Source organism: Castanea sativa, chromosome 1 (assembly GCF_040712315.1).
Source record: "Castanea sativa cultivar Marrone di Chiusa Pesio chromosome 1, ASM4071231v1".
In the NCBI taxonomy this organism is placed as follows: domain Eukaryota; kingdom Viridiplantae; phylum Streptophyta; class Magnoliopsida; order Fagales; family Fagaceae; genus Castanea; species Castanea sativa.
The window spans coordinates 19,020,893-19,046,696 of record NC_134013.1 but is presented as its reverse complement, the minus strand read 5'-3'; the positions used below and the strand labels follow the sequence as shown (position 1 = coordinate 19,046,696).

Here is a 25,804-nt window from a genome sequence, read left to right as displayed (position 1 = left end):
GAAGCCAATAAGACGTTTCATTATGGCGATACCCCAACTTGCAAGGGCACAACTAGCCCTCGACAAGGTAGGAAAGCCAATGCATCCTCAAAGACAAGTCCTATCGAATGATTAAGAAGCCAACAAGATGTCATATGACTCATATTATTCATACGTGGCAAAATCCCTACTTGCGAGGGTGAAATGCCCTTAACAAAGTAGGGAAAGCCAAAATTTTCTTATAGTTCAAGTATGATGATCTACTACATGCGGGAACATAACCATCCCTTAAAATATGGGAAAGTCGGCACAACAAATCCATACCTCATTGCCACATGGTAATTCGTTATACACGACGATAAAACTCCTCCTCAAGAAAATGGCAAATTGTGCATTCTATAAGTCGCTATATGCAAGAACTTGATAGAGCACTAAAAAAATGGTGCACAAACAGCAAGATGTACATTACACCAATACCTGTCCGCAATAACATAGCAACCAAACAACATGTCTACTAACTTGCCAACGCAAATTCAAAGACATCAAACAAAAGTCACTTCCAAGCCATTAAGTATACACAATTAGTCAAGGCAAGATATCCAAATTGACAAAGTATTCACATCTTGTCGAAACAAGTCATTCTCAAAATGCCACAACTCATCAATAGATAGGTGAGTCATTCTCATGTGGTGATGTGATCATGAGTTTTCAAAACTATGCTACTCAATCACAAGCAAAACGTGCTCAAAGCCTATTATGTAAAGATGCAAATCTATTCACATGGTACACCATACAAACTATTCACATCATTGAAGTACAAATCATTCTTTTCATTCCAAAATTCCAAATTATATGTTGAGACATCATATATGTGTTTCTTTGTACAAAATACAAATTGTATCTACTAACCATGACTGCACAAGCTCAAAGTTTCAAGAAATACCACTAAATAAGAGCTGCTCTATACATAAGTGGGCTATCTACAAAAGCGAAACACAAGAGAATATGTTTCCAAGGTAGTAACCCTTATAACACATTACAACTAACTCAAGTTCTCAAGGTTTCAACAAATTCAAGAAACAAAAGAAATGAAAAAGAAAGGGGGACTCAAAGAAGATCAAGACTTGCAACAATATCCAAAGCTATTTCATTTGAAACACTCACTTGCAATTGATCTGTCTCGGAATTCAAGCTCCAATTTTCTATCTCCAACCAAAAAATATGATTGTCAAAAGACGCAAGTTGAACTTTAAAGTCTCACTTGATCCATGTATCGACAAGGCAATGGAGGTATGTGTTACTTGCCATTGATTTATTTTCTTTTTTTTGGGGGGGGGGGGGGGGGAGGGTGAGGGGAGTTATTTTTTATGCTAAAGGCAGTTAATTCACTGAAATCGAAACCTTTTGTTCTTTTGTGACATATCAATGATACTATGTGAGATTTTAAGATGCAAAGGCCAATGAATAATTGGTATCATGTGATGGCATGCGTATATAAATGTTGGCATGGAAACTTCAAATCAATTGTTTAGTTTTTGATAATGAGTGTGTGTCCTATCATATGTAAAGAGCACTAGAAGGAATTGTTTTATGCTTCTCTGATTCATTGCATAAATTATTTCAGAAGGATATCCAAAGGTTCCTCGCGGCATGAACATAGAGTTGCAAAGGCATGCATGCATTATCTGCTGAATCAAGGGCAAAAGGATGTATGAGAATATGTGATGTCTAGATTAGTTGTTCATCTTATAGTTGTATTTTCTCTATGAGTTATTGGTGATATACATGTACTTACAATTTTCAGAGTTGATTTCTTCCTTTCCTTTCCCAACCCCCAATTTTTTGTTGTGTTATAAGTAAAAATTGCTTTAATTCAGATCTTTAATTCAACTTGGTGTAATTTTAAGAAATCTTACACAACCCAATAACATGTTATTGAATTCATATTTTAGAAATCTCATTATTGGATTACATGTTCTATTTGTTCTTAATATGCATGCCAATTTTCATGTCAATTGGATGCCATATACCATTCAATCAATAAACAAACGGAGTTGATGTCTATGCAAAACATCGAGTTCGTTGACAATTATATAGAAGGAATAATGCCTGTAACATCGCCACAAGCAGCCTACAACATTGCCACAAGCATAAGCATCTCTATATTGAACGAGAAGTTTTCTAAGCACGATCAAACAATAGATGCTTTATGGAATCACCAATCCTGACTTCACCAACACTCTCTAGTAACAAAGCTATGGAACACATGCCTTATGCAATAATCTCAACACTTGATGCTTTACAATGGTGAAGCGGCCAAACAAGCAATGATAATACTCTAGACATGATATTTCTTGCATATGAGTAAGTTCCTAAGCATTTCAACACTCGACTACCTTCTTCAGCTTTAAAAATGTCACGTTTTAATGCATAATGCTTGGAGCGAAGAGAGGGAAAGCCGCTAAGTGCGCCCCCCCTACCCTTTCATAGTCACCAACAACCTTGTTTTCAATGCCGCACAAGCAATAACACCTTCAAGTGTCTTAATGTTAACACCCATCCCAATGGAGTCTCAACCAACTATTTCCTCATCATTACAACAAGCACAAAACAACAACTTGTGACCCTAACTTCCATTTGCGTTCGCCTCAAGAACACGATATAAGGGGCTGACAACCCACATAGTGGCTACACCTTATCTCTATACTACATTGGCAAGTGATATCTTTGCTTCATTCCATCTCAAATGCGCTATCCTAAGGCAGCCAGAAATATCGCTTAGCGCTTATGGTTATGGCTTCATTAGAAATATGCTTAGCGAACACAATATCATCAAATTGGCCAACAAGCAAGCAGCTCATAAATTGACACATGCTCGATGCATTCCAATTTACATAGAGATGCAAGATAGCCTCGCTTTTATTATAATCTTCTCAAAAGGACCCAAGCCGAGCTTTCACTTCGCTTCCTCGAATTGTTAGCCAAGCATATTACTTATTCTATTCCCAACACCAAGGCTAACTCAATATCATATCAAGTGTGGTCGTTGATTTCTATGTCTTGCAACTATTGGAATCAACGGGGAGTCGATTTTGACATGAAATTATGCTTCAATTAAAACAAGGACTCAACCTCATGAGTTGGTACCTCGCTTTGGGTCTGTGACTTCCCAAAGAAAATCCATCCTCCACAATCAAGGACACAAATTATTCAACACATCGCCAAACATATCCAAAGAATAAAAATTTTAATTTTGGTCTTCATGATCAAACATAACAAACTGTTCTTGGGTCCTTCACAAGAACTTGGTTGCTCTTTCACAACATTAGTGTCACCATCATCAGACATTGTCTCTTCTGCAACCACCTTGGGATGCAAAGCTTGGATTAGTAATGTATCATGGAGACACTAAACTATAATTGGAATTCGTAATTGAGACTGTCAAAGACTCATAGGCATCAGCCATTAGACACTAAATTTGCTTGTTAGGAATTCTAGCTATATTTACTTGTTGGGACTTCTGAGAAAAGGTGATCCTAATGCCAAACGAACAATACCTCCTTCACCAAGAGCTATAAAGTAGAGGAACATGAGTGGGCCCACCACTCACTAATTTTAATGAATGAGCGAGCCACCCATTTGTTTTGGAATTATTCAGACTTCTACGCGTCCAAGAACCATTAGGTCCACATTATACTTTGGGCCTCTAATGAGCCAGCCTAGTTGTTAACAAATGAGCCAGCCCAATTTTTAACAAGCTGCATTGACAAAGAAAAAGCTATACAAAATTACAAATGCAAAGCTAAAGAAAAATAAAAACAAAGGGAAAATGGTTTGGAGGCTATAGGTTATCTAAAGAAAAGTAATATAGGAACTAGCTTCATCATATGCGCTTCGAGCGTCTAATAAGACTTTTTTTTTTTTTAGTGGTCATAGCAAAAAAAAAAAATTATGTTTTTTTATTTTATATATAATTTTTATTTTGAGAATTTAATTTATAAGTGGATAAATAAATTTGAAAATCAACAAAAGAGTGACCATATTTTTTAGGCAATGTTTTAGTGGAAGTTAGGGTTGTATTTTTACCAGATTCTCATTTAATTTTGTTTCTACTTAAACATAGAAATGTAGGGGTATTTTGGAACAAAAAAAAAATCCGGTTCAAATAGGAGAAACCCCTTAAATAGTAGTATAGATAATATAATTCTTATATGTGAAAGCCTATTGGCCGAATTGATACATGGACATGAAGCTTGAAGCTGGCAAAACACAACTTCAGTTGGTTACTACACAACTCTTCTTGGGTTTCTTTAATCGGTGACCTTTCTACAAGTGGACTCCACGAGTCATGATACTTCTACGAATGGGCTTCCTTGACCCATATCTTCTCAGCCAAAAAATAAAATGGAGCATTTGGGTAAACTAATTCTCAAACTTGCAACATTTTCAAGTAATGGGAAACATCTACTCACACGCATGCTGCAAGAGTCATGCGTGCTCGAGGGGTTGATTAGTGGCGGATGATTAGCAAGACCGAGGGGAACCTTGGCGCACCCCTGCCCCCAAATTTTGAAAAAATAATTATTTTGTTTGGAATTATCCTAAATAATTTGAAAATTTTTAAATGAACCTTATCACTTTGGCCCCCCATACCCAATAACATACATACATACATACATACATACATATATACATATATATATATATATATATTTAAGAAAGTCTAAAAATAAACATAACTTTCATCTAAATAGAATACAATTCATAAATATATATGTCAAAAAATTACAATAATTAAACATTTAATATCTTTAAAATGAACACATAGGTATTTTAACAATTACCTCAGAAAAATAAATGGGAAAAAAAAATTCTAATTTTCGTCCCAACTCATCTAGGGCTTACTTGTGCCACAACAATAGAAAAATTGAAAGGTCTGAAGTTTTGTTGATTCGCCACACCACCAAGTCCCCACACATTTTGCAGAACATTTTGCTCTTAGTGCTCTCACAGGTGACTCTTTCTCTCTCTGTCTACGTTGGCATTTGCCTTCTTCTTCTTTTGTCCTTTTACTTCTTTTCCTTTTCCCACTGCTACAATTTTGTGTTTACAATTTAAAAAGTAAAAGTTCTGTGTGACTAGACTAGACAAAAATAGTGAAAGACAAGCTTAAAGCTTCTGTAGGCCCCTCACCCCTATGTAGTGCTCCTGTTTTCCTCTATTTTTCATTTGCTTTGTTTTGATTTCCTTATAATATATTATTTGTTATTATAATAATCAATATATTATATACTGTATGGCATTATAATTTACAAATGTACTTGATTAGTTTGATTAAAATATACCATATATACTACTATATTAACATGCATTTAGTTGTTGCTTATAGTACATATTGAGTTATGAAGTGTTGTACATTACTCAAAAAATATTTTATAAATGCCCCCCCCCCCCCAAAAGATAAATTTCTGGCTTCGCCATTGGGGTTAATGTTAATACTCATTTTCGCCTCACATTCTTTACAAGCTTGATTCAACCAAGCTCGACTTCTTTGAGGGCCTAATTCATGTATTATATTATATTTTAATCTTTTAAGCATAGTCCAATCTCATGTGACATATTGGGAGAAATTGATAAAATGTGGTTTGGAGGATATGGGTCGTTTTTTTTTTTGGGACCTTTTGTATTAGCCCAGACCATGCGTGCTACCAAGTGGGTAAGGAACATTGGTAACACTTCGGGCTCATGGAGGAGGTCTTGTATGTAAAATTTCCACCCCAAAAGAGATTTTATGCTCTAGGTGATTGTGGCCCAAAGTTTCTACTCGAACCCATTTTTCCCTTTAAAAATATATGGCTCTCATAGGCCAACTCCAATTGCTAGCCCTCACTTAGGTGAGCCTCTCAAGAGTTTGAAACAACTAAAAATTAGGAGCCAATGGGGGCTTAGTCAAATCTTTCCTAAATTATGCATAAAGTAAGCTACTCTTTTACCTAACTAAAACAAATCTGAACCAAAAATCAACTTAGCACTTTGGGGTTCAAAACCTCTTCTATTGACCAAAAACCAATCACTTAGAGTACCTTAAAACTCAATACATAAAACCCTATTTAGATTCAAAACTGGAGGAAAAAAGAACCAACCATGTTTTATCCTTAAAGCTAAAACTTTAGAGCAAAAGCACATTATGCCAGCTAACATTCTCACAATTCCGAAGCTTGGAAATATGGGTACATGGGAACATTTCATCTCTTCCTCACAACCTCTCTCAATTTTATTTTCTCGCTGACTCCAGGTTGAAGTTTTGAACCTATCGTGTTTCTAGTCATTTTTCAGTATTTTTGTTATTGGCATTTTGATTTCTCTCTTGTTAAAACACCATTAGCCTTTGTTTGCTATACATTGTGAATTTTGGGCTTGAAACTCTCTAGAAATAATAAATTTTGAAGAACCCAATGGGAGATTTGGCACTTTCTTGCATCTTTGGCCCTTAATGACCCAAGGGTGAAGATCAATTAAGAAGTGGCTTTTAAAGAATTTAATAAGTCAAAGATGTGTGGAAACATAAAAGGAAAGAGAAAAATTCATTTGAGTCAAAGATAGAAAAAATCCTAGCATGGAAATATTCTGACCAGTTTTGGTATTTGGCCATATCTTTTTACTCCGATATTGGATTGATTTGATTCTTGTGGCCACGGAAAAAAGACTTAATGATATAAAGCTTTATAGTTTATCAAAACTTAAGAATTTGCTGTTTTCAAGGCCAAAACTGACCACCACTATGCACCTTTGGTGCGGTCGTCACTCCACAGGTATAAATGCTTGTAAGGTGTGGGGGGCAAGAGTTGGGGTTCAAGTCTCCAGGAGGGAGTTTCACACACATATACACTTAGATTAGGCTAGAGTAAAAATTCTATCTTATATAAATAGAAAAAAATAAAAAAAAAGGGCCAAAACTGACCTGAAAGTGACCAATGGTTGAAATAATGTTAACACAAAGATGTATTGAATATAATGCAATAATACCATATTGATTGAGGGAAAGAGAGATGATTAAAAATAAATATTAATACAAGTATGTCTTTATTGATTATATTTTTTATACAGTACCTCCAAGAGGTAGCAATTGAGTTACAAGGACCTTAGCAAACCTATTTTTATTATAGATCACATAAGATTATGTTGACAATATCTTAAGATGCACCTATCATTCCAATTATAACATTAGAAAGATTAGATAGCTCCACTATTTTGTAAGTGAGATCTGATATTGGTGATTGACGTTTTGGGGGGTCCGCATATGCATTACTACAACTTGCAATTTTCGTAAATGCATCCATAATTAAACTTGACTCTTCCTTATAAGATTGTCCTCCCGCAGCGTTTCTTGCGGCAATCATTTTCTGGTGTGCATCAGCTAAATTGGTTTGGCAATTCAAAAGTCGAGACCGATCTACTGAGTCTGTGAGTGATGCAAGAAGATTTGGGATCCGACTATCGGCTTCTTTGAATACTTTCAAGTTCAAATCAACAGTAATAATTCCCAGCATATATAGAGTAGCTGTACTACTCAGTGGGTCTGAAAGTAAAGCTGACAAGCAAAACGAGTTCTTATTGGACATTTCGCAAACCCTTTGAATAAGGGCTTGATCTGCATTAGAAACATGGTAGAAAAGAGAGGTGACTAGTAGAGGGATAACCAAGATTGATAGGCAACTAATTGGAGATGCCATTTTCTTTTTCTTTTTTTAGTTCTTTGTTAAGAATGATACTGTTGGTATGGAAAACAACTCAATTGAGAAGTGGCTTTTAAAGAATTTAATGAGTCAAAGAAGTGTGGAAACATAAAGACAAAATTTCATTTGATATTGTTGGTTCATGTATCTTTTGGCTTTCTATTTATAATATATTAGGTTGGCACGATAGAAAACCATTTGTACAGATAGATTTTTGTGTTTTCCGGTGTTTGATAGCATAAAATAGATGAGTTAAAAGAAAACTATGTTTGATCAACCTAAAAAGTATGACTTATTGTTAGAGATTGTTTTCCGTTAAATTTTTTTGGAAAATAACTATATCTCATAGCAAGCTAAATAAAGGAAGTTAGGAGGATGTTTTTCTAATTCATTTAAAGTTTCTATCAAACATTGGAAACTGAAATAGTTTTATAGAAAATGCTTTTTAGAAAATGACTCGTTTCCTAGAAAACATCATTGTTGAAACAAACAGAGCGTATGTTGACATGGAAAACAACTCTATTTCATGCCAAGTTAAATAAAGAAAGTTAAAAGATAATTTTCATTTGACCCATTATTTCTAGGTACTACTAGACAGAAGATAACACGAAAAACCGTCGAAATAAACAACATTAAAATTTCTAGAAAATGAATCATTTATCAAAAAGCATTATTTTTAGAAAACTATCTCATTTTCCAATATTTGATAACAATCTTAAAATAAGGGGAAATTATTGTGTACTCCTAGAGTACCATAAATGCGTACTCCCTCCTCTCACATGAATAGTGAGTCCCACTAATTAAATTCATGGTGAGACCCATCATTCATGTGAGAGGAGGGAGTATGCATTTATGGTACTTCGAGAGTACCTAATAATTTCCTTAAAATGAGTTGGAAAATTATTTAATTCCCTTTATTTGGCTTGGTGGAGATAGAATTGTTTTTCAAAAGAAAACAACTCTCTCTATATTTGAATTAACTTTTTTTAGCTTGAAGTGAGAAAGGTTTTGCTTCTCTTCATGCTTGCTTGCAACCCAAAATGAATCCAACTGCCCAACAGCAAGGCTAACTCAATATCATATCATGTGTGGTCTCTGATTTCTATGTCTTACAACTATTGGAATTAATGGGGAGTCGATTTTGATATGAAATTAGGCTTCAATTAAAACAAGGACTCAACCTCATGAGTTAGTACCTCGTGGTGGGTCTGTGACTTCCCAAAGAAAATCCATCCTACACAATCAAGGACACAAATTATTCAACACATCACTAAACATATCCAAAGAAAAAAAATTTTAATTTTGGTCTTCATGATTAAACATAACAAACTATTCTTGGGTCCTTCGCAAGAACCCGGTTGCTCTTTCACAACATTGGTGTCACCATCATCAGACATTGTCTCTTCTGCAACCACCTTGGGATGCAAAGCTCGGTTTGAAATTTCCTCTTGGATTAGTAATAAATCATGGAGACACTAACTATAATTGGAATTCGTAATTGATAACTATGTTAGTGAATTAACTGCCTTTAGCATCAAAACAATTCCCCCCCGCCCCCCTCACAAAAAAAAAAAAAAAGAAAAAAAAAAAAGAAGAGAGAAGAAGAAAATAAATCAATGGCGGGTAATGGCCTTATTAAATGTAAACTAACCCAGAGAGTTTTGTGGTGGCATAAATCTCAATCTTGGTTGACTGCATAAATTATGAAGTTCTAAATAATATGTACTTTTGGATTGAAGGTTATTAATTCTTCAAAACTTACACCTGGTAAACCACAATTCTAACACAAGTCAACAATTCATACAAGATCCCAAAAGGTTCATTCATTTACTAAAAGTCAACTTGGCAGAGTGAAATGTCATCAATAATCGTATATTTTGAATGTGCAGTGAAGAGCAAATGTAACCACCCGACCACATATTAGGGATATGAAACCTTAATATATACTAGGATACTAATAAAATTTCCTCGTCCAGTAAATTTGGGAAACCATTAGATGCAATTGAAACATGTTATGTTCTTAAATTTAGTAGAACTCTTTGTCAAAGCTCTAATAAGTGTCAATAAGCAGGTGATCTAGAAAGAGATGGTAGCTCTCATTTTAACTTCCAAACATGACCTAGTTTGAAAATTTTTCATTTTATATCTCTCTCTCTCTCTTTTATTTTTTATTTTTTATTTTTTCTGATAAGCAATTTTATATCTCCTTCTTGTATTATGAAAGTGTGTCATTTGGCTATATCTCCAAAGAAATTACACTTGTTTTTTAACAGTTAGGAGTCCTGGTATGTATCAAATAGGCTAAACAGATTCATCACCATTGCCAATAAATTTATTTCAACCTGTATATAAATAACAAGGAACTTCCAAAACTTCTGAACCGAATGCAAAGTAAAAGGGAAAACAATACCTCAATTTGAAAAAGGTGATGTTGTTGGTTGGTATCTTTCAACAACTTTACCATTTTTGTGCACCAAGAACTTTTCAAAATTTCACTTCATAAGATCACCTAAAAACCCTCCAGCACTCAATTTCAGGAACTGGTAAACTGGAGATGTACTTATCAAAAATCGGGAATTCTGATGATGTCAAAATCATTAGTTGGGTCACTCGTCCAATCCGTAACTTTTGACGATCTTGTAGTACCTTCAAGATAAAGAGAGTTGATTGAAGAGACCATCGGATTGTGCCCAATGGGGGAGCCTCCGATACTTAAGTTAGTATCGACCCATATCCTTCATATATAGATAATGTTTTGTAGTAGTTTGTGACGCACCTTAGCAAATGGACAAATTGTCCCTTTTATAAGTGACTTAGGTAGCTGTTGGACATAAATGAGGGTGATTATTACCTTAATTATAACGTTCTTTGTCTTGATGAGAGAGTTTAAGATCTTTGATGGTCGTTATTGAATGTGTTGGATGGTTACTCATATATCTTTGGTGGCCTACTAATGACTCAATGACCGTCCATTAAAATGGACGACCTTAATAGTTTTTATGGACTCATCAATTGCCCCCCATTCCCAAGTCTGATTTTGCTTTATGCTAGTCAGGCTTAGGGAATGTTCTTGACTTGTTTAGATTCAGACTTCTTTATCTTCAACAACTTTATTCTTCAGGAATGGTAGTATTTCTGTGACGACTTCTTAGTATTTGCCTTTTGAAGGTCTTTTTGGACGTTCGAGGGATCATAGTTTGATCTTGAAAGTGATCTAATTTCTTTGGACGATCATTTTTTATCAATACTGAAGAGCAAGCTAATTTCTTTGGACGACCATTTTTTATCATTGCTGTAGGGCAAGGTGATTTCTTTGGATGACCACTTTGATTTTTTTTTTTGGACGACCATTTTTTATTTCTTTAGATCCCTTCATCATTCTTTTGTAGCTTGGTCGTGCCATTTGTTGTTTTGACAATGAGGCTTTAGGGAAGACTTGATGTTTTTCCATTGGTGTTTGTATATTTCTCTCTAAAGTAGTATTGTCTTCGTCCAAATGTTTATGAGTGCCATGTGCTTGGAGAGACGATCCATATCGCTACGAAGTATCTAGTCCACAAGGAGAAGGCGGTTGTGGCCGATTCCAAGCTGGAGGCATTGGAGGTTGAGGGCTCCACATTGAGAAAGGAGCTCATATCAACAATGGACGAAGGGAATGCTGCCAAGGAGAAAGTTAAAGCTCTGACCAATGAGCTTAGAATCTAGAAGTTGTTGACGATGCAAGAGGACGAGCAGCTCCAGTCGTTTGATCAAAAGATCAAGACTGCGACTGCCTAGGCTATTCAAGCATTCCAGCTTACTGAGGAGTACAATACTGTCTTGTTCAACTGGTATTATAAATGCTTCGAACTGCTAAGGAGGTTGTCACACCCCAAACCCGATACCCAAATTTGTGACCATGACCGACATACTAATATCAGGCTTAAACCTGATATTAACAAGAATCAACTTAATTTTTACAAAACTTTTACAAAAGCTTCCCTCTTTCTTTTCATTCTTGTTTCTTTACTTAAGTGATATAACATTTCACTTGACATTCAGGGCATCTACACTGTACTCAAAGAATAACATAATCCACCAGTTAATTAAATTCTAAATTTCACATGATACATCTCTTAATACTTTAAGGTACACAACTTTCATTAGGTCCTAAAATACACAATGCTACAAAGCTAAACATCAAATTGCTAATTTGGGATCTATGCTTTTAAAACTAAAATCAGCTTCTTCCAAAACTCGACTAAGGCTCCCTCTGCTCTAAAATAAAACTTGTTGATTGAAAGAGTGGAAGGGGTGAGCTACACAGCTCAGTAAGGGTAAGATACACAAAAATTTAATAAGAATGCATGTAAATCAACTCATTTCATTTTACGATTATTCAGATAAGAGAACATCTTTTCATGCACAGTATTTTATATTATTCATAATAATAACTTATACATTTTTCATAGGAAAATAATTGATCTCCTTCTTATCAGAATAATATTACCAAAACCTTTCAGGCTAAATTTCTTTTATTTCTTACAAAGTCACCATATATAATATTAATTGTTTAAAATCATATATATATATATATATATATATATATATATATATAGTCCTATAACAAAATTATCATTTTGACTTAAATCTAATAATTGGTAACTTTATCTTAAATTAGAAACATCTTAACAAATAAGAAAACTTTTCGTTATAAACTTCATCTCATAAAATATTATAAATTTCATAGTCATAAACTTAACGTGTCTTAAAGAACAGATTTCTGATGACTTTTTAACATAAACTTGTACCTTCATCAAAATATTTATCTTTAAAGAACACTAAAACCTTTTCATCAGATTCTTTATCTTTAAAGCACAACAAAACTTCAAAAACTTTTGTCTTTAAATAACAGCTTTTCTTTTCATCAGAAACTTCTTTTTTCCATGAGAGCTTTTAACTTTTCACAATGCATTTAAACAAAATCATTCTCTTATGGTTAATAACATAATATAGTTGTTCATAATTAACATATTGGTCAGTTCATATTTGATAAATCTGTACTTATTTGGGAGGCTTATAGTACCACTGTGCTAGGCATCCAACATTCCCACAATGCCAGGTATTCTCGGGATCACATCATAATACATATCTTCAACCATTGGGGTAGGTTAGCATCCTCCACAAGTTGGCCGTTACCAACAAGGGTGGGTACAGCAAAGCCAGTCTCACTTTTAATGGTCAATCAGATAACATTTTCCTTAGAAAGCCAGTAATTAAACCCCTACTGGTTGAGTTCAGATCGTCAGATGACATATCCCGAAAACATTTCATACTTATACATCATACTGAAATTCATAGTTTGCATAACATTTCATAATAAAAGCACTTCCATTGTTTTCTTTAAACATCATATTCGTGGAATTAGTAATAGCATCAATATACTTAAATCATATACATAAGGTTTCGAAAGCTCACGAACATATCTTTGTTTGAAACATGATTATATGTCATATCTCTAATCGAAAACACTTTAATGCATAATACACTTTAATGCATAATACACTTTAAAATAACCTCATGACTTACCAAATACTCATATAACTTATCCCTTACCTGAAAGCATAGGAATTGAGAGCCTAAAGTCGAAGGAGTTCAGGCTTGGTAACTAGTAACACCTAAACCAAATATCAAAGCTTATTACTATCAATTATACCTACTCCTAAACTTACACATTCATCTCAAAACCTAGATCTTAAAATCAAGAAAATCCTAATCCCACCTCAACGAGGTTCCCACAAACACAAAATACATTCATCAAACAACATGATGTACTAAATCATAGAGAAACCAACATTCTCACATTAATCTCGTATCTCTAGAAGAGCCAACTTCATTTCAAAAGGTGCTTTGAGATTAGGGCAATAATGCATGCATAAACATAAACTCTTTTAAGCATGGTCATATAACCATATACACTCATATGGCAACATGAAAAAGCAGTAGAATAGTTTTGAACCCCTCCTTTAAGTACTAAACCTTAAACCAAGGTATAAAAAATTTAGCTATGATCCACACATACCAAATGATGAGCATAATAAATTATAGCTCAAATCATTCACCCTAACTTTAGAATTAAATCCTCAAAGTTAGGCATGTCCCTTACTGTTCACGGTTTTATTCCAGCAGCATATACTTCACTTATAAAATACAAATGGGCTATCAATTCACATCTAAACTTCATGAAATTTTACAAAGCAACTCCTCTGGATGTCTAGTAAATACAATATCAATTTCGGAGTCAAATCGTAAAACAATAATTTACTAAAAATCATACAATACAGCATACTCAAATCTATCCTGACAGAATTTTATGCAACTTAGGAATTAAACCATTATTTTTATATTGATCCAAATGCCGTGAGACCACTTCCATTATAACCATATGTGTCTTAGCATTCATAAGAACTACTCCTAGCATCCTAATTCACTATATACAATTTAATACACAATTTATCATGCATAAACACAGAATCTGTCACAAAATGATTGCAAATAGTCTTATTATCATATAGAGATTTTTATACACTCATTAGACATGTTAAAAAACACTTATATATAGTCATTTAACCATTTATAGCAAAATTACATTCAACAAAAATCCCAGCAGTAATATCAAAAGTACTCATCCTAACTTTTTCTTACTTCCTTCATCATATACAATCATCAATTAGTAAAAACCATAATTTACCTTCAACAAATCACCAACACAATTTCAAAGTTTCTTAAAACATTATATATATATATATATATATATATATATATATATATATATAAAAGTAACTTCGCTAACATGCAGCAAGAGCATAGGGATGTTTATGTGAAACATAAGCATTTCCTTCATACCATTGACCTTGGTGAGTATATCCATTAATGAGAACAAGATGCTTAGAAGGTTGAACATTCATCTAATTATTCTTTTCCCATTTGGGCAAAGTACTCCAACATCGAATTGAAACATAAAGGGTTGCTGCAACATCTGCAACAGCCTTTTGGATAATATCAGGAAACTGGTTAATTTGATCATGACTCGTTAATTTGATGAGTCTGACAAAACCAAATTCAAACATTTGAGAAAGCCAGAAGGGATAATTATCAGAACCATCTTCATAATTAATCAAAAGGCCAGAGAAAGGATGGGTTTTTTCATGTACTCTAAGATTGCTCCCAAAGTTATTTCCCCATTTCTTTTTCAGGTAGCCTTTGTTAGGGCTATCAGGTTCAACAATGGTAGGGGCAATTGAGACAAGGGTTTTGAAATGTTTTAACCAAAGATCAAGATCTTTAGTCATAGCCTTGCTTTCAAAAATACAAGTTTGTACTTCTGGAGGCAAGTTGGCAATAGTACTTTTAAGCAAAGATTCGTTTTTTAGACTCAATTTAACAAAATCAGTACCCATTATAGTCTTTCTATCCATTGAATGAATTTTCTCTTTGCCAAAGAGTTGACTAACCAGGTTTGATTCATCATGACGGTTTTGAGCGTAAACAAGGCAACTAAAAAATTGGTCGGCAAAGGCTGCATTTTCAGTAGTGGGGTCAACAATTTGGGTAGTAAGGTTAACAAGGTGAATTTCAAGTGCTCTCATGGTTTTGTTGAATAGTTTGTGGTGGTTTGAAGAATAGGCAGCTTGAAGGTTGTCAAGAATGAATTTAATAGAATCTGGTAGTTCACTATAGATTCCATTATGGAATTGTAAATCTCTATTCAATACTTCTTGTAAGGTTAATATGATATCACCACTGGAATATGTCACCTCTGCCAGGACAAATTCCTGAAGGGATGTTGCATCAATAGATTTTACTCCAGAAGATGCGCCTTCATGCATTGCAAAAGGGTGTCCCGCTGGGAACCTTTTGTCTTGAGGAAAGTCCTGTGCAAGTGCTTTCCTCTTGTCCCTCTTCTCTGCCGAAGAAGTCATAATATTCCACTTAGTAGTGGTAGTATTAAATCTTACTTTATCCTGCCAAGTAAGGGAGAGGATGTTAAGCCAGTTGGTCATAGTTAATAGTATGATAGAATATTTTTTGGAAAAGTGAGAGTAAATAGTATCAAAAAAATTCTTTTAAAAAGTATGTTTCAAAAGCCAAAGGATAATAGTAATATATATTAGTTGTGCCGGACAATGAGTGTTAGGATGACAATGATTATTTTGGAGAATATTGGGGTAAGAGGAGAACATGCTACGGACAAATTTGGACCAAAGCAAAAACTTGGTCAAAAGCCTAATGCAAAGAATGTTTTTTTGAGTTTTAGCATCCGTAGGACATTCCTTGGTGAAGATATGCTTTTCACTAGAGTTTTTGTCATCATGTAAGTGGTCAACAAGAGAGATATTCATATTGTCAGGGTAACTTTCATTCATCAGGACACTGTGACAATTGGCAATTATTGTTGGCAACAAATGAGTAGAGAGTTGTCCACCAGTCTTCTTAGAGCTATCGTTTTGTTTATTGAAGCTAAGATGTTTATTAACATTATCAATATGAGTTTCACACTTTGAACAAAATTTGAATTTTACTTTCTGTCCAAAAGGATCAGTAGTAATTCCATCATCTTCAATAAGAAAAGGATACAAAGAATCTATAAAAGGCAAACCAAGAATTACTTTATCAGTCATGTTTTTAACAAGTATAGAGAGGATCTTAAAGCAAACATTATCATGGCAAATGTGAGCATTGTTTAATTCATACTTGATTTTCATTTTAGTTCCATTAGCAGAAACTAATCTTTCAGTAGATTTTTCAAAATATTTAGAAGGAATCAATTCTTCTTGAATACAATTAACATCAGCACCAAAATCAATCATAGCAACAACATCAAAAGCATAATCATGAGCAACAACAATTTTGACTTTAGTGTACCATTTGGGCAACATATGTTTAACAAGAGACAATTGATTATCAATCAAATTAATCAAGGTATGATCAGAAACATTACCAGAAGGAGAAGCTTGTTTATCGGATTCATCTCTGTCTTTATGCTCATCATCATCAGATTGGTGTTTATCCATAGTTTTATCAATTTTTAGAATTAACAATTCTTGTTTAAGATGATCATTATCATGTTTAATAGTTTTAACTTCATTTTGTAATTGAATTATTTCTTGTTTAACAGTTTTTATTTCACGTTGAAGATCATTAACAGTTATCTCTTTTGATTTATTTTTATTAAATCTATTTAGAGTTTCTTCAAAACTTATCGTAGAATTAGGTCTTTTAACCTTATCTTCTTTTATTAAGTTTTTCAAAAACTTGTCAAGATAATCTTTCTGTAAATTAGGGTCTTCAATTTTACTAATCATTGTTAATAGTAAATCATCATTCTCTTTACTTTTGGTTAACATTTTAACAGATTTAATCACATTACAACAAGAATCTCTACAGCCAAGTTTAATATTAAGAGATTTAGAAACATCACTACGGGAGTGATAATCAGAATCAGATGAGGAGGAAAAATCCTCTTCAAAGGAATCAGTTGAAGCAGCAGATTCAAGAATCTGAAATAATTCATTTTGATCATTATTATTAATGTTTAACATGTTCAACTTATTTTTCAATTTACCAGGCTTTTGGTTACAGTCTTTATTGAAATGGTCAAATTTGTCACAGTTAAAGCACTTACCTTTACCTGATCTCTGTTTATCATGTTTTTGAAAAGCAGATTTGTTTTTTGCATAAAAATCATTGGGTTTAACAAAGTGGGTTCTGTATCTTTTATGTTTTTTATGGGAATAACTTTTGTAAACCTTATCATGTTTACTTTTTCCTTTTTACCTGGAAGGGGCAATAGGAGGCAAACCATATTGTTCACAGAAATTGCTCATTTCATATTTAGCTTTCTTTTTATCTTTTAACTGTTGTTTTAACCATTTTTCATCATTGCACATATTAATTCCAATTTTCTTAATAGTGCTGAAAATATCACCATAAGTTAAATTATCAAAATCAATAGAATCATTTTTATCAATTAATTCATTTTTTACCTTATGAGCAAAGATAGGAGGCAGACCGTCAATAAACTTCTCTTTCCAATAAGGCTTCGTAGAGTCTTTTCTGAGCATGACTCTAGAAGTAAATACATCTTGGTACCATCTGTAATCAGACATAGTAGGACATCTCAAATTATTCAAATAGTCAGAAATTCGAGATGAAATATTGAAAGGAGTACCAACAAAATGTTTAAGAATGGTGTAAACCAAAGTATTAACACCATCAGGAACGCCACGATTAATATTTTCATCAAAAATATGCATACCATCAGTATCTCTTTTAATAGCATGTTTAATAGATTCTTTGGATTCTTCTGTGAGATGTGAATCCCACTAACCTCGAAGACAACTAGTAAAACCAGATGCAAGCAAATCAACAATATCAGGATGATCAAGATTGTCATGGTTATTTATGTATGCAATACCAACCAAAGACATGTGAGCCATTTTGTTAATAATTTCTTGTTCAGATAAACCATCAATATTCCATTCATAAAGTTTATCAGCAGAAACAGAAAATTGAGTTTGAGAAGATCTTTCTTCAAACTGTACATCAGGAGGAGTGGGTTTAGAATACCAATTTTTTGTAAAAGACGTGGGATTGGGTTTTCCAACAAATATTTTAATTTCTAATAAACTTATGCCATCATCAAAAGCATTTTTAGAAGATTTTGAAGATAATGAGTCAGAATTTGTGTCGTCATCAGAAACAATTTCTTTCTCATTTCTTGAAATAGCACAAGCAGCGCTTCTAAAAGTTTGCTCGGTTTTAACTTTTAGATCAACAAGCATTTTTTCAATCTTTTCAACAGTTGATCCTTGGGAATTAACCAAGTCAAAAGTTTTACTCTGAGAAGTTTTAAAATCAATATTTTTTCTTTGACTGGGTAAATCAATCAAAGGTTTCTCAGGTTTTGAAACAGCAGGTTTTTCATCAATTTTTTCTTCAATACGGTCAAGCTGTTGACCAATAATATGCAAAGATTCATTAGTAAAATTGTTTTGTTCAATAATGGCAAAAACATGTGTTTTATCATCAGAAATTTTGAAAGGGGGGGCTTTCACCTCAGTGCTTTCTTTATCATTTTTGCAAGTAATCAAAACAATTTCAAGGGGTGGATGACTAAATTTAACAATAGTTTTATCATGTTTAACAAAAGCGAATTTTTTTATTACGTTCAAGTAATTGGTATGAACCTCATTTCTTGAAACATAATAATTCTCAAGATAATCAAAAAACAAAATATGTTGTTTTAATTTCATTTTTTCTCTCCATTTCCTTTTGATTCTGTCTTTCTCAGACTGAGCAAAAGTACTTTGGTAATACTTTCTTTTATCACGGTGTGCTTTAGAAAAGAATTCATTACTTAAAGCAACCATATCTATTTGAAAAGCAGGGGTTTCAACATCCATATCCATCAAATTTATCACACGTAGATGTTTGAAAGGCTGAGGGGTTTCAGTTTCAATAGGTGGAAAATCAGATCCAGAAGGAGCCTCAGATTTTGCAGCTTCTTCTTCTTCTTGATCGTATTTTGGGAGAAATTCAGGTTTAGTTGAATAATAAGTATTGCTAACTTGGGAATTGTTGCTAGCAACTCCTTTTAGCTTTAAATCAAGTGGTTCAAAATTCTTTTTCAAAAATTCGTCAACATCAGCGTTTCTTTTAACAACACTTTCAGATCCAACAAAGGACTTTCTTCCTTCATTGATTCTTAAAGGTTTGTGAGTAGGAAAACATTTGGTATCATCAAAAAATATTTTAACAGTTCCATCAGTGTATTGTGCAATTTTAGTAAGATCAAGTTCATCAAAAACAGGTTTAATAGGTGGTGCAACTTGTTCCAAAGTCCATTCTTTGGGAAGAGTAATATCTTGCAATTGAATCATTTTAGGGACTTGGATCTTAGCATCAGGGGTGGAACATTGAATCAACATAGTTTTTCCAGCAGGATCACGTCCTCTAGACCGAGAAGTTAGCTGGGAATCAAGCAATCTATAAAAAATTCGGTAAATAAGAGTAAAAGGTCTACTACCATCATCCATATCATAACCAGATATCGATATATTCAAAGTTAAAGCTTTAATAATATTAGGATCATCAAGAGCAAGAGCAAGAGCAGGAGCAAGAGCAAGAGCAAGATCAGGATAACAATCAAAGTAAACAGGACCATCATACATAGAAGCAGTAATCATGCCAAGAATGCTATCTTTAAATTTCTTAAATCTAGCATCGCGTAAACACATAAGCACAGAAGCATCAATTCCTTTTCTTGTTAAAGGTTTAATAGCAACTTGAACCAAACCAATGTGTAAATATTTAAGATTTTTCTTGGACCAATACTCGTTAATATTTTTCTTGGAAAATAAACAACATTTTTCATGAGTTTTGGAAATAGAAAAGGTTTATTCAACAGTTCTAGCTCTATATTTAGAGAAAATACTTTTTTCAGTCCAATTTAGATCATAAACAGATTTAGTAGAAACCTTAGGAATATTCCATTTTCTAAAATTCGGGTACTCACTTTCTCCAACAGTGAGGTCTTCTTCATTCACAATATCAGGAGGACAACCAGTCCTAGAACTAACAGAGGAGTCGGATCTCCACATCCTATTAATATCTAACTTAGTTATAACACTCAATTATCATGTTTTTCTCACAACCGTTGCATTTCGTAACACATACCAGTCATCAACCCTATTCCTCTCACGCCCTCACGTTCTCCTGGCTTCACGGGCCTTACTGTTCGGATATGGGACTTTTTACAATGGCGGTGGCGCCAACGACGGTGAGATCAACACAACAACGAAGTATCACAAGGTCAGGTAGACACGGACAGAATATGAAAGACACAACAACACTATCGGCCAAGGAAAGAATGGCTCTGATACCGTAAAGGGGGAAGGACGACAGCGCAGAAGGCGGAAGCACAACAGATAGCAAATATATGGAATAATTCAAAGTAAATGATAATTGAAAGTAAGGCGGTAGAACCAGCCAAACAGTTGTATATCAAAATAATTCAAAGTATTGAAAACAGAAGTGTTTATTGAATATACATCAAAATACTTACAGTAGCAGTAGTAGCAACAAGATTACAGTGATCAACAGGTTGGGTAAACAGTACAAGGCTTGAAAGTTAGTCCTGGTTCCTAGTTACAAGCTTTATGTATCAGTGAGATATCTTGATCTAAGGAAGTCCTAGAGAGAGTTCTAAGGAAAATCCTAGAAAAGATTCTGAGTTTAACAATAAGGGACAACCCCCCTTATATATGTGAATAAAGCAGTAAATAGTACAAAACAAATAGTGACATTTTACTATTCATATTAGGACCCGTGAGAGGCAATAAGAGAGCAATATCCGGAAGGAATCAGATCAGCTTTTGAGACCAAAAGTAGTTTGGCATGTTGTGCCCAAAATATCAGCAAAATAGCAAGTAAATAGCATTATCTTTTGGAAAAGTCTTCATCTTGGAAAGTCAACAATGGAGGAAAGTTGATACGTAGGGATGGTGCCAGAATGGTTTGTCCTATAGATAAGAATGTAGTCAACAAGAAATCATTATTATCAGGAAAGCATCTTCGGCAAATAGTAACTAGTAGCATCATCTAGCTAGACCAATATGCTTCTAGGTAGAAGCTGCATCAGACGGGTAACTAGCATAAGGGTCCCTTGGAGAGGGATCCCATGGGGGATCATCATTGCATTCATATTCATGATAAGTTGAATATTGGTTACAGAAACCACAATACATTAATGGTTCGTAAACAGGATCTCTTGTGAGAAATATTCTTAGGTCATCATGTTCTGCCCATTGTAAGTGCCGGACCGCAGAGACATAAGGTTTGTTAACAAAAACAGAAATTCTGTCTGTACAACCAAAGAAATGGTAGTCTTTCCATAATTTTTCAGAGACATCAAGAATTCGATTATTAAAGTAACTTCTCCAACATTCAGCAAGAGCATAGGGATGTTTATATATATATATATATATATATATATATATATATATATATATATATATATATATATATATATAGACTTACAAGTTCATGATTTCCTAATTTTCCAAACCACAAATTTCAGCTTCTAACAATCAGATTAGAGAACATAGAAGTGAAACTAAAGCAAGCCATTCCACCATTAAAATACCCATAATAAGATGAGGTTTTTATTTACTTACCCACAAACTTTGAAGCTGAAATCTTAAGGCTTATCTTTTAATTTCTTCCATAGAGTGAACTATATGGTCTCGGTGAGAGAGGGAGAGCTGTTGGTGAGAAGTAAGGTGCTACCGTGTAAGAACAAGAGAAGAACAAAGAGCTAAGAACAAAGAAAATGAATAGAGAAAGAATGATAAAAGAAGAACCTTCTGGTGCAGCCAAGAAAAGATAAGGGAGAAGGATTTGTGGGGCACATGTGTTGATAAGGAAAGAAAAGGTTGGCTCACCTTTTCAACTTTTCGTATTTATACTTTTCACCCTCCCATAGTCTTATATTCTAGAAAGGCCCAAATAATAAAATAATTTTTCATATAAACCTTTAACTTTATACACTAAATTAAATACCAACAACTATATATCTAATAACTTAACCACTTAATATAATTTTGTACATACTTAGTATATTTTTATAATACAATTAACCATTCACTTATTTATAATCTTTACAATTCTTATTCAAAGGCATTATAGAATAATATATTTATTAAATACTCTTCTATTAATTATAAAAATGATATGGCTTAAAATAATAATCAACCATTCAAACACATAGTTAAACTATAAAGTTGGGTCGGGGTGTTACAGAGGTACTTGGTGAAACGTGGTCTGGGGGTTGATTTGGAGAACCTGGACTTTGAGTCCATAAAGAAATGGAGGCTAATGAAGTTGCTCAAGCTATGATGATCGTCTTCCATTGCTTGCTACGCGAACTTTTTGTTTTTTGCTTGACCTTTGCCATATGGTCTGCCTCCCTTAGCCTCGTTGAAGTGATCTATATCCTTTTAGGGGTTGTCCCACTTAGCTTGTCTTTCAGGTGATTTACATCCATTTAAGGAATTTTATCACTAAAACATTTAAGTGATGTACATCCATTTAAGGAATTTTATCACTTGGTTTCGTCAGTGATTTACATCCATTTAAGGAATTTTATCACTTGGCTTCGTCAGTAATTTACATTCATTTAAGGAATTTTATCACTTAGCCATTTTTAAGTGATTTACATCCATTTAAAGAATTCATCACTTAGTTTCGTCAGTGATTTACATTCATTTAAGGAATTTTATCACTTAGCCATTTTTAAGTGATGTACATCCATTTAAGAAATTTTAATACTTGGCTTCATCTGTGATTTACATACATTTAAGGAATTTTATCATTTAGCTATTTTTAAGTGATGTACATCCATTTAAGGAATTTTATCACTTTGCTTCGTCAGTGATTTACATCCATTTAAGGAATTTTATCACTTAGCCATTTTAAGTGATGTATATCCATTTAAGAAATTTTATCACTTGGCTTAGTCAGTAATTTACATTCATTTAAGGAATTTTACCACTTAGTAATTTTTAAGTGATGTACATCCATTTAAGGAATACTATCACTTGGCTTCGTCAGTGATTTACATACATTTAATGAATTTTATCACTTAGCCATTATTAAGTGATGTACATCCATTTAAGGAATTTTATCACTTGACTTCTTCAATGATTTACATCCATTTAAGAAATTTTATCACTTAGCCATTTTTAAGTGATGTACATCCATTTAAAGAATTTTATCACTTGGCTTCGTCAGTGATGTACATCCATTTAAGGAATTTTATACTTAGCTTTATCAGTGATTTATATCAATTTAAAGAATTTATCATCTGGCCTCGTCATGTGATTTACATCCCTTAGATTAGGGAATTTATCACTAGCCTCGTCCTATGATTTATATTCCCACTTAGGGAATTTGTATCATTTTTTACTGGAAAGATTCCTTAACGCTATGTCGCTTTGGACATTCTTGAGGCCATGTTGATACATGCATTAAGTAGTACACTGTTAGGAATGCTATAAGCATATGGATAATAATTGTTGTATTGAGATTTAGTTAGTTAGTTAGTTACAATTCCAAGCATGTTAATCGCATTTAGTACATGTTGGAATTATTAATGCACATGGGGAATAATAGAACTAATAGGATGAGGCCACGTGGGCCAATGAGATTAGATCTAGGCTCCTATAAATACATGAATGTAATCCAATATGAGATATCAATTGAAGAATAAACCAACTTTTTAGTGCATTAGTGCATCTCTCTCTCTCTCTCTCTCTCTCTCTCTCTCTCTCTATGGAGGGTGACTACCTCGAATTAAGTCAATTTCCATACAATTTCCATCAATCCTCCTATAATTCCTATTTATCCCCATTAAGAACCACTAGATTCCTAACATACATGCACTTGCCAAGACTTGGTTAAACAAGAATTTTAGAACAATTCATACATGAATAATAAGTTACCAATGGCTTAGGTGGACATTTTTCTTATTTTCTTGTAATCCTAGAGTTTTACCTCTTTTGCAATCTGTCTAGTAGTACATACATTTTTGCATGAAACCTTACTAGGTGTAAATTTTTTAAATATATATAAAAGAGACAGAAATAAATGTGTTACCTTAAATGACAACATTATTTTGTCACATACCTCGATCTTTATATTGCTGGGATTTTCTTGACAAGCTCTTCTCTTTTTTAGATGACGAGCTCTTCTCTTTTCAAGATTTCTTTATGCTCAACATGATACTCCATGTCTAAGGCCTAGATTTTTGTTGCTTCAATTTTTTGAAGGCGTAAGAACTAGGCCACGTTTTTACCCCCGTTCAAACATGAAAAGTGCAATTCTCGTTTGTTGACGACTAAAGGAATGGTCTATCATGGTTGGAACTTTTTTTTTTTTTGAGTGCTTTGACGACTATGGCCATTGTTGTTTGTAATAGCAATTTTCTCTTCCTTCTTCTTTAATTGTACGATTAAGTCACTTTAATAGTGATAGTTGCATTTTGTTAGGAATGACAATGTACAAATATGCAATTGCATGCTATACAATTATGGATGTCACATGACGAAGTGCATTCTATATGAATCATAGAGAAGTATTCTATGATATAAAAAAATTAAAGCTATTTGAAAATATGCTTCTTTAAACCGGTCTTTGTTAGTATAATTTAAAAAGATTTTGATGAACTAACGAGGATAGTGAAAATTTATTGAGACTTAAAATCATGACCATATTGTGAACACGATCATCTAGCATTTTAAGTTTAGGAGACCTAATAGAACTTCTCAAATTCATGATAATGAAACATATGTTACTAAGAATATATATATAGCCATATTAATTGTGATATTTGTAATATTTTTATAGCAATATTTTCAACATGTTCTATATATACATATTTGTAGATAATCCTGCAAGTTTGATTTGCACTTAGTTATAATAAGCTAATATACGGCATGACTAATTAAAAAGAAAGAAATAAATGAGTTACCTCAACAAGAGACCTTAAATCACAATACTATTGTGTACGTACCTCAATCTTTTCATTGTTGTAGTCTTCTTGACAAGCTCTCCCTCTTTTAAGATCTCTTTTGTTAATCTTGACATGCTATTTCATGTTTAAGTCTCAGATCTCTTTTGCTTCATTCTTTTGAAGGTACAAGTACTAGGACACGTTGTTCATTCAAGGTTATATTTCCTTCCTTTAGGGATGAAGGTTATGTTAGGTGCTTCTATTATTACATGCCTAATTGGTTGTGCATATACTACAATTTAAAGAGAGTACTTATGCTTGACATGTGATCTATCATCATACTTTCACATTCAATAAATATTCAAGATAATGTTTTAACATCACATCTCATACATATCATTGTGTGAGCCATTATGTAATAGACATATAGCAATGTCAACAATTATAGACATATAGCAGTGCCATTATGGAAGAAATATTCATGATGCTATGAAAAGATTCTAGGCCTTTCCATGATTTTTGGCCTTGATACAAAATT

The 25,804-nt window shown here is 33.4% G+C and overlaps 2 long non-coding RNA genes across 2 annotated transcripts; one reads left to right on the top strand and one right to left on the bottom strand.

Moving 5' to 3' along the window:
• The first annotated feature begins 982 nt into the window (after positions 1-982).
• On the top strand, positions 983-1,789 carry LOC142612307 (uncharacterized). The gene is made up of 2 exons (XR_012840142.1): positions 983-1,269; positions 1,604-1,789. It is a non-coding gene; the product is annotated as an uncharacterized LOC142612307 (long non-coding RNA).
• A 5,267-nt stretch (positions 1,790-7,056) lies between these two features.
• On the bottom strand, positions 7,057-22,124 carry LOC142612302 (uncharacterized). Its single transcript, XR_012840141.1, has 4 exons — positions 21,932-22,124; positions 13,311-13,372; positions 8,912-8,949; positions 7,057-7,630 (listed from the first exon to the last, which is right to left on the bottom strand). It is a non-coding gene; the product is annotated as an uncharacterized LOC142612302 (long non-coding RNA).
• Between the last annotated feature and the right edge of the window lie 3,680 nt (positions 22,125-25,804).